Here is an 11086-nt window from a genome sequence, read left to right as displayed (position 1 = left end):
TGAGGAAGTACCTTCCTCAGATGTTACGAACAGAATACACATAAGCAGTTAGTTGTTATGAATATAAGTAATGTATTCTGCTAGTAACATCTAAGGAAGCCGGCCTCCGTGGCGCGAGTGGTAGCGTCTCGGCCTTTCATCCGGAAGTCCCGAATTCGAATGCCGATCAGGAATGGCATTTTCACACACGCTACAATTCATTCATCTCATCCTCTTAAGCAGTACCTGACGGTAGTCTCGGAGGTTAAAAAAAATATATATAAAAATCTAAGGAAGGTACTGCGTACCGAAACAGCTAATGTGATTTTTAAATAAATTTTGTGAAAATCAAAAAACATATTTTATTTATTTTCTTTTTGTTATTTCAAATAATAATAATTCGTAATTAAAATAGCTAATACTTGAAAAATGTTCAATAAACAAAAAATTGTCAGTCTAAAAACCTTCTTTCTCAATTCAGGAAAGTAAAGAAACTAATAAAACTCTTTTTTTGAGAATTTGACAATATAAAGTTAGATTAAAATACTTGTTAAAATAAATAGAAATAAAACTGCATAAATTCTTTTTTGAGAATGATATCTTTCCTATAAAAAAAGGATGGTGCGTGGGTTTGTTTGTTAGATGTATGTGCTCCACATTTTTATTTTAGCTACTATTGACGCCTAGCGGACACGTGGTGCGTCGGACGGCTGTGTGCAGCGCACGAACGATTTATACTTCTTTAAACGAACGACTTTTTAAAAATTATATTTATGTTTTGGGGATAAAAAAGAAAACATTGGGATCAGAGCAGTGTTAAATATTCTGATGTGGAAAACATATGACTTCCTTGTACGCCTATTAAATTACATTTTCACATTTTTTTTAAATTAAGAGTACATAAAATTTTATTTCATTAAAAACTTCTGATATTTATTTTATTTCTTTTTTCTGTTGTTATTATTGAATTATTATTATTCATCGTAAAAATCTGTTTATAAATGAGAGGTTAATAATTATTAATAAATCAATGTATTTAAATTTTAAAAAAAAGTTTAAAAAAGGAGATGAAGTCTGATTCGAACCGATGTGCCTTCCTTTTCTAAGATCTAAATATTTCATAAATTAAAATTTTATTGGGCTACAACTCTGGAACCAATGAAAATAAATACCATTTATGATGTCGTTGCAAAGCTCTCAATGAGGGCTTATTACTGCACTTTTGGTTTAGTCGATTGTAATCAAAAAGGGAGATGCACAACTAAATAATACAACAGTCCTAAATTCAAAATTTCAACATCCTACGGCTAATCGTTTTTGAGTTATGCGAGATACATACGTACGTACGTACAGACGTCACACCGAAACTAGTCAAAATTGATTCAGGGATGGTCAAAATGGATATTTCCGTTGAAATCAGAAAACCGAAATTTTTTGCGACCACAATACTTCCTCTACTTCGTACAAGGAAGTTGGATGATGTGAAATGAAGTGACACGGTTTTTGTAGTGGACTGTAATTAATTTATTTGTTAAGATTATTATTATAAAATATAGAATTGTATAAAACTGAATAATGTTACGCATAAGCAGCCGAAATCCCTTCACACCACACACACACACATACCGATCAACGCCGACTCCACTACTCGGCCGCCGCATGCACACTATCCAACCAGTCATCTCCACCACTCACTCATACAAGCTACACTAAAAATCACGTATACTAACATATACGTATACAATATCATCCAGAAGTAAAACGGAAGACATTGCGGGTTAGAGCAGTGTTAAAAAAGCACAACTCAAGAAACAGATAAAGATGTTCAGAATTTTGATGCTTTTTGTTGTAAAGGTTTTTGTTGTTGTTAGTACGATAAATTCATGTACGTTATTTAGTTTCAGTTGACAAAAAATTTAATAAAATATGTATAATGAAACATAAACTATGTAATATTTTCGTGGTGGGCATTAGGCCCGCCTTTTTTCTAGTTTACTCGTACATATAAATAAATATTGCCTTCATACACTCATCATTTATCCTCATATTTCCTAATACCTAAAAACCTGAAATTTGGCACAGACATAGATAACAATCTTAAATATCCCGGAAATTTAAGCATAAACACCACGCTTAATTTATTAAGCATAAATTACCCAGATTACTAAAAACAAATTAAACCTTGAATAAAAATTATTTATTTTATTAATTTTTTCAACATTTGATTATTTTAAAATTTGGTTCTTGAGCTGAAGAAAAAATAAAAAAAATTATTGATAAAATTATTTTTATTAATGAACTCCAAGAAGATAAAAATTTGAATTAAAACGTAATTCGTTTTATATCAAATTTTTATTATTTTATTTATATGAGGGGCCGATATTAAATACTGAACTAAAATAATTTTTTCAACAAAAAAAACCTAGCGCAAATGTTTTTGCATATTTACTGCCGCGTAATTACAATATATTCGTATGCAGCGTTTAATAAGGTCCATTTCTAAGTATTTCGGTTAATTTTGTTTCTGGTTTGGTTCCATCGTGATTTTGTATTATACTAGCAAATATCCCGTTTGAATTTCTAAAAACGGAAGATTGGTTGAGAAGATATAACATTTCTGAATAATCATGATCTGATAAATCCAGAGTGTGCCTGTTGTGTGCAAAAGTTAGCTTCAACCTATTAACAATTACCACGTTTGAATTTTGAAAATCGGACGATTGTTTACAGGGATATTATAAGAGCACCCCATTGCATTTGTCAAAACAGCGCCCCAGGGGCACTCCGCTTGTTATCAGTTGATAGTGATGATAGGTCTAGACTCGCACGAGATGCTCGCATTACTTTACCACTCAGCTTTACATCAATCCTCGCGGGAAGGCCATTATTATTAAACAGAAATTTTTTTTAATTTAATATTTTATTTTATTTAACGTAAATTTAATTCTATTATTTTTGTAGTATTAATCATTCGACTGATTCAAATCGTTCAGTTCAAACCCAGCTCACACAGTGATAGAGGCTCACAGTTCATAATTCATTAAAGTTTGTGCTTCAACCGGCAAATCTCCGGTTGAAGCACTATATATGTTGAAGCTCTATATATATTAGTACACTACTAATATATATAGAGCCTATGACATTCCCGGTAACGTAAAGATTCCAACGCGGGGTCATAATATAAATCGGTTCAGCCGTTGAGCTGCTACGGTGGAACATACATATACACCCTAAATACATTACACTTCTTTTTGGAGAGTCGTGTAATAGTCATACAACAGTATTTAAGAAATCTTTCCCTTTTTTAAGTAAATTATATATTATTCTACTCTATACTCCAAAAATAATGGAATTATATTAATCAGTATTTCTTTCTTGAAAAATCTATTAACTGTTTCTGTATATTTGAATTAAACTTTTTTTTTCTATTTAACCTCCGGGTCCGCAGTTAAGGATTATTGCACAGAGTATGAGATGAATGATTGTAGCGTGTGTGAAAAATGCCATGTCTGATCGGGATTCGAACCCGGGACCTCCGGATGAAAGGCCGAGACGCTACCACTCGCGCCACGGAGGCCAGTTTTGAATTAAACTTGCGGAGAATTAAAACACTGTATATTAACAATGTATTAATAATATCAATACAAATGTAATGTGAGTAGTTTATTTTTTAAATGGATTTATGGATTTAATGCTTTTATTTCTGTTACCGGTAAACGTTTATTTAAATACGTATTATTTGTTAAAAAAGTATGCTGTATTCAAAAATTTACTTATAAAATAATTTTCTTTAATTACCTTAAATACAGTTTTTATTTATAAATTTAATACTAAATTTTATTTGATAATAATTCAATTTTTTTTCTTACTTTTAAAAATTTTACCCAGGGTGTTATATACTTAGTTTTGAAAGATGTTGATCAGGTTCAATTTGCTAATGATACAATTTTATGGACAATAGATTATTATTATTAATATTATTTGATTGGTAGAAACATCAAAATAGAATGTGTGACGTATTTCTATTCACACATCTGGCTTTGTATTCATTACAATGTAATCTGTTATCGTTTGACATTCTTTTAATCATCATCATCAATAAATTCTTTTTTGCTATTCAAATATCCTTTTACTCTTCTATTACTTACGTTCATGATCTATAAAAATGGAATCATAAATATTGAAACTAAGATAAAGTGGATCTTTAAACGAAATGAAATTATATTTTAGTTAATTAATAATGAAATAAAATTAGGGAATAAATTTTTATTAAATGATAAGAGAAAGATTTCAATATTCTGTAAAAATGATTGAAGAATAAAAATCGGGTTACTACCGTTAAAATCGATATTCTGGTTCTGGAAATATTTGAAAAAAGAATTCAATTTATTATATAAATTAGATTTTCTCCTAAACACTATATACAGTGCGTTAGAAAGATAGACATATACACATCATGCACTAGTAACATCGACTTAATATCTTATAATAGTTTTTGTAAATGATCCCTATGAAAACTAGACATATCTGGACGCGTATTTTTTATTTTCGAAGACTTCCGCAAGTTGTTCATGTGGAATAATGTTCTTGGTGAAATCATGAATAGTAATTTGAAATTTCTGGAAGCTGTGGGTGTTTTCTCGATAAACGTAACTTTTTGTATAGCCCTAGAAGTAAAAATCCAGTGGGTTAAGTCCGGAGAACGAGGTGGACAAAGAATTGCCCGGCTATATATGAGCAGTCGCACCTCTTGTTGAATCTTAGCACTATTAATTTCATTCTCGGGTAGTTCTCTCACGAACTGGTGAATGATTTCACAATAACGAGCTTAATTTACTGTTTCTAGGAAAACTACTGACGCGGCTATTCTTCTCTTTTATTATATCTTCTCTTTTCTTTTATTTTATCTAATTGTATTCTAAACCCAACCTTCTGGTCATGTAGAGGAATTTCATATACGATGGAATGTGAACTTTTGGCAGATCGTAAACGTGAGTTCTGTGCATGCACATAGTAAAACCATGACTCGTCGTTATAGAAAATATAGTTCAAAATATTGTCAAAATTGTTCTGTAGTAACCGTTGAAATCATTCACAGTATTGAATTCGTTTCTCAGAGGCTGCGACCAGTAACTTTTGAATTGTTTTCTTGTAGTTTTTCTTCATCGACTACTGATGGTTGACAACTTCGTTCATTGTTTTTTAGCGATTTCGTGTCTCAAAATGTTTTGATTAGCGTTTTTACATTATATGAATTAGAAACCAGTTTACCAGGAAAGCTAAGGGAAAACTGGTATTTCACTATCCTGTATTCTCACCTTTTATTTTTTTATTTATTTTTTTTGGACGATAAAACAAACTTCCGCGTTATAATCGCACGGGCACGATACATTTGTTGCAATAAACAAAGGTATATCACAATATATATCTCAATTATAATAATAAAATTACCATCTGCTTTACGGCAAATGGTATGAATAGCTGAAACACACTACAGTACTTCAAACACTTGAACATAATCGGACGGCCTTAAGAAACCGTAAAACGTAATATAGCATTTCATTATCTCCTAGAATATTTCGCATGTTATTCCCTAGGTTAAACTTGTGATGCAATGCCGCATAACAGATACAATCCATAAATATGCGGTACACTGTTAGTTGGCAGTCGCAGAGTGCACAAACGGGTGCATCTGTTTGCGTCATCAGATACCCATGAGTTAGCCCAGAGTGCCATATTCGCAAACGGCAGATAATAACCTCCTCTCGACGGTTATTACCACATGAGGAGCTCCACGGTGATACGGTGTTCTTGATCGGATGAAATTTATTACTAATATTAATATCCCACTCACTTTGCAGCATCCCGATTATCATGCACCATCCTCTTTAGAAAACAGAGAAGATCGTTCAAAGCGACGCGATTGCTGAAAGGCCTTCTTTGCCGCACCATCAGCACGTTCCTTGCCTAAAATCCCAATGTGGCTAGGAATCCAAGAAATGTTACGGTTATTCATTTACGAAACGACACAATGAATCTCACAGAAAACAGTGTATCTGGAGTACACGTCGTTAATCGTCTGTAAGGTATTCAAAGAATCTGAGCAAACAAGAACATGTCGAAATTTTGGGCTAATTATATCTAAGGTTTTGTTAATGGCATACAGTTCTGGAACGATAATACTGCTGGTGCTGGGAAGGCCAAACATGTATGTTCTGTTGTCAACCACAAAACTACAAACAACAGAATTAACGTTTCTAGAACCGCCATATAAACTGTAACATCAGGATTCATGCTGTTTATAATATTATAAAATTTGTTTTGTACGATGACCGGATTTGTGTATTTTTTATTATACTGACAAAGATCAAAGGAGTAATTAACGAGAAAAGGCTGCCAAGCGGAGTAATAACATGGAGCAATAGTAAGGACTGGAGGTAATTGTATATTTAGAGCTGATAAAAGGCGGTAAGCTCTGATGCCTAACGTAGCAGTAGATCTCGGCTGTTCCTGTATCGATTAACATCTCAATTCCCCCCCGAGGGGAGAAGATCCCGCCTCGTAGCGTATCAGGTCGCTACACCACCCCCTCCGTTCCTTGGCAACAATGGCTTTAACGGAGGACATCTTCTTGCCCTCAAACTGATCACATTCCACAGTGTTCAGCCCGGACACGTAAGATGCTACCGATGCAGATGCCCCGAGGGACACCTACATCAGTAAATTCATCCCGAGAGATAGTATTGAGTTCTGTCTTCCGAAGAAGACAGCTGACACCTAACGCTACCACGTTGCCTTCAGGAACTAAGCTAAAAGCCTACTCGCGGAAGATCGAAGACCCCGCGCCTGTCACCTTTAAGCCCTAAACTACACCCTAGTGCGTAGATGCATCAAGTATGCTGTATCGATTAACAAGCTGTTTGGTGAACACCGCAATCAAAGGTCGGATGAGATGTTTGCGCTTTAATCCGAGCTACATAAAAGTATATAATCTGTTTCCACAGTTTCCAAAGAGATGGCTCACCGTATTCATAGTACAGAACACGTATTCACAGAGAAATATTCACTGTTCTAATTAACAGCGTTTTCAAAGCACGCTGAATGGCACGTTCTTGATCGTTCAAAGGCCACGTTATGAACAACAAACAATCAGATACGAGCTTTTGAAATACTTCTCGTCTTAAGGTCACCACCCGGGTCTGGTCGCGGAAGGAAACTGCATGCTTTGAAGTATTACTAACTTTCGCAGAAAACATCAATCGCAGCGCACGGAATACCTCAATCGGGTTTATATGGGTGTATAATTATAGGTTTATAATTATATAGGTGTTTATTTACTTTTCGAACGCTCTGTAAATACAGGTATATCAAAATTTTCTTAATAAAATACTTTTTTTCTCCAATTGTGACTAAAATATTTCTTTAAAGTAACAAGGTATCTTCCACAAGTTATTTTAAACTAAGTTTTCGATTCAGATAACACGGGTTTATCTTCATCATATTTAATTTCCATATATACCGTGTACACGCATGTGGGTGAAAACTTCCATAACAACTTTTAATCTCATATAATCTCCAGCTGAATAACTCTGTATTCCTTTGGAAACCGGTTCTTTTGTAAACCCCAAAAAGAATCCCTATTTATAATTACTAAAGGAGAAATTTCTCATATCTTATTTCTTGTAATTCTTATTCACTCTAAAATCGTTTAGAAAAAAAAAATATTCCCAGCCAGTAAATTACAAAAAAAAAATTCTTAAAACAGTAAAAAGAAGCTTTGTTTAAAAAGTTAAAAAACTATTTTTATAAAAGTTAAATCTCTACGCTTTAATTTTTTCGCTTCAAAATTTTCTATTTCCATTGGAAATTAAAAAGAAAACTTAGAAAGAAATTTTGTTTTCTGAAAGTTTTTTTTATTAAAATTCATTTTAAATAAATAAAAAATTAAAAAATATTTAATTCTTAAACTCTTTATCCTCTAATGGCTAAATATATCGACTGAATAAATGGAAAAAGTATTCTTTCTCAAGCAAAGACGATCTTGTAAAAATTTCAAATGAAAAATTAATAGACATGGTAAGAATTTCAGTCGTATAAATTGATATGACTAATTAAAATAAATTTATTCTGTAAGTTTCGTTAAAACATATTTCGCCGATAATCTGTTATCCTGTTCAAATACACATTGAGCATAAAAATGAGGACAAAGTTAATTAATAAACTAAGTTTCAGTTATGAATTAAACGTCAAGAAAAATGACTTTAAAAGAATTTATATATAATATTAATAAAGCTCGCTATCGAAAATTTAGTCATTTTCTTACTAAGAAAAATTGTGAAAAAAAGATTTGTACCTATAAAGCAATTTACCGTGATGATTGACTAATTCATCAACGCCCAGTAAAAACTACTGAAGATAAATTGATGAAAATTTATATACATGTTCTTCTTAATTAAGAAGTGTAAGTGCGCACTAAGAAAGGATTTTTGATTTTTTGAAATTAGAAGTTTAAAGGGTTAAAGTACAATGAAATTTACTTTTTTTTTTAATTTTTCAGTAAGAAATGAAGATATTCATTTGATATTTAGTGTGTATAATCTTCAAGTGAATATCTAAAGATTAATCTCTAGATTTTTCGAGATTCGACCTTGAAAGGGGTGAAAAAATGTTAAAAAATGATTTCAAATTTTCCCCATTTTCCGAGTATACTAAACGAGATATTTACTAAATTTGGGTTTCCAGTACTTTTCAGATAAATAACTAAAGACCATTTACGATTTTTTAAGGAGTGCGACGGTGTACGGCGCGGCGGCGCAACCAACATTGTAACTATTACTGTACGTGCGATGTGACTGGATACACCTGCCTCCGGTTACTTGACTAAAAAACAAAATAAAAATATTTAAAAATTAAAAAAAAAGAAGAGAAACGAAGTACTGTCACCTCCTAGTGGTGTTTGTCGGGTAACGCTGAGTACCAGGCAAAATATATTGTTACCCGTGCAAAGGACGGATAACCAGCTACAACTACTATTTTTAAGATGTTGGCCGACTATTTTGAAACCCGCATTTTTCAGATCACTCAAAGTTTCCGGTCCTGTACTGACCAAACTGTTGCCCTGAAGAAATTGCAATACACTGATATTTTTTATAAATTGAACAAGCTCTAAATTTTATTTATCATTATTATTCTCACAAGCATTTTTTTAATGAACACAGTGGAACAGCCTAGACGGAAAGGGGCGAGCGAAGCGAGCCATGACCGGCTATACGTCCGCTCGCCGCAACAAGAAACCATGTTGCGTGGGTGAAGCGCCGCGACAGGGGGGCTAATAAATATAATAAGCAGCTGAAAGGTCGAAGAGAGTTTAACAGATATTGATTTAATACACGACTGAATTTAGTTTTTTTATTATAAATTTAATTTGTGAAAACTATGATGTAGTTATCAATAACTTAAAATGTGACAACAGGAAAAATTACACTGAAATTCCGGTTAAGTTTTACTGATTAACTAAAAAAGTTGAGTTATCTGACTAAATTTATTTTTAAAACCTTTCTAAAAATTCACTACATTCAGCAGTAAAAAATTATCAAAATCAGCTCAATAGTTCCTGAATTTTATCTGAACATCAATAAAAGAAGATAACCAAACGCAAGGGAATTTTTATTTACGTATATGTAACGTTAATTAGATAGATCCTACGTTAAGACTCGCTGATAACAGTATTCTTTTCCTAGAAATCAAAGGTGAATTAAATATAATAATTGAATGTATTGATTTAATGTTATAACAGAATTTCAGTTTGAAATGAAATCATATAAGGATAAAACGAAGATAATGAAAATGTATTGAAAGGAAGATAATGAAGAATTACATATTAATTAAAGATAACACAAAAATTAAAAATAAGAGAATTTTGTTATTTAGATAATAAAATTACAAATAAATGGAAAAAGCTAATACAAAACAGCAAAAGCAGACCAGCACAAGTAAGGAGAACTTTTATCCCCCCACCCACCACCACAAAAAATCGACTAGTATCAAATATAGATCTAAGAATTAAAAATAAAGTCTTGATATGAAGAAATATTTGTCAGGAGAATAACGATTTAGTGTAATGAAACAGTGATAATAAGAAAAACAGAAAGGAAAAAATACAGACCACTGAAATGTGTTTAAGGAGGATGTTGAAAAGTAGATGGATCGATAAACTTTCCAAATGAAGACCTCTTAGGCAAATAGACAGACAGAAAAACTGGCAAAGAATTGCATGACTTTCTCGGCTATTAATAATAAATGTTAAAAGAGTTAGAGACAAAAAACAAAAAAGAAACAGAATATATATATATTTTTATAGGTGGTAAATAAATATTTAGAAAAGTTTTTCTAGGAATATTCATATTTAGGTTAAGGTTTACAGATTTTCTAATTTAAAGTTTTCTTTAAAAACTTTTCTTTAAAACCCTCTCCAATAAAAGATAAAATAAGAAAAATAACATTTTCAAAAACAATTTTCTGCATTTCAAATCCGAGGTCTACACAATTTAAAAAAAAAACTGTAGACATTTCTTGATATCTTTATATATTAAGTATAGATATTAAAAAAGTTTTTGAAAAATATTTAAACCGAAGGGAGATAGAGAGCAAAAGAACAAAATATATAAATTTCAATTTTAAGAGATGGGGGTTGACTTTTTGAAAAAATGTTTTTGGATTATTTATATATGCATTGTATATATAAATAATCCTTTAAAATCTTTATAAAAATAATCCTTTCATTAAAACAAATTTGTTTTTTTTTTAAATTCCTCTGAAGAAAATCAAATTTGTTTTTTTAGCGATGTATCCCCACCTCTTAAAGAATTTTTAAAAAGAATTAATATGATCCAAATTTAAAGAAGATTAGTTTTATCAATCCTGAGATATAAGGCCAAAATGTGTGTCGCATTGTGTTTGTCTTACGAATGTGCCTAAATTCGTACGCGCATACGTACATACACGCGTTATTTTGGTCTAGATGAATTAGGTTGACTCGTAATACGTAAAAATTTCCAAAAAGCGATACCTAATTTTTGACATGATCACCATGCTATTGCGTTTAATA

The sequence above is a fragment of the Lycorma delicatula genome, chromosome 10, assembly GCF_047948215.1.
Source record: "Lycorma delicatula isolate Av1 chromosome 10, ASM4794821v1, whole genome shotgun sequence".
Classification (NCBI taxonomy): Eukaryota; Metazoa; Arthropoda; class Insecta; order Hemiptera; family Fulgoridae; genus Lycorma; species Lycorma delicatula.
This window is presented reverse-complemented; position numbering follows the sequence as displayed.